Genomic DNA, 473 nt, shown 5'->3' on the forward strand with positions numbered 1-473 from the left:
TGATCGCGGGGAACTTCGGGGTTATTTTCTCACCGCGGAGACGGGAAGGCGGCGGGCTGAGGGCGGGGCGGCGCTGGCACGCCGGGAGCTGTAGTCCGGGGGCTGCACCGCCCCGGGCTCGCCCTGCCGGCCGTGCCCTTGGCCCTTGACATCACGCCGAGGGTTTCTGCTCCCCTCCTTCTGTTTTCGCTCCGCTGTCCCACACCTGCCTGGGTTCCTCGAGGACCTGCGCCGGAGGGGTGTAACAGCCCCCAGCAGGGTTTTAAGGGGTGAAATTCTTAGCAAAGCTCTTTCCTCCCACCGCCCGGAGAACGACCAAGCGGCTGCTCCCAGGCCTCCAGGTCTGGCAAATTAATGGAGCATGGTCTGTACCTGAGGAGAGAGCACTTGACACCCAAAACTCATCTGCCATTCGTGGGTTTAAACGAAGTCTCGACAAGGAGAGCCACTGGTCACTGTCATTGCGGCCTTTG

Source organism: Zosterops lateralis, assembly GCF_965231275.1.
Source record: "Zosterops lateralis genome assembly, chromosome: 6".
In the NCBI taxonomy this organism is placed as follows: Eukaryota; Metazoa; Chordata; class Aves; order Passeriformes; family Zosteropidae; genus Zosterops; species Zosterops lateralis.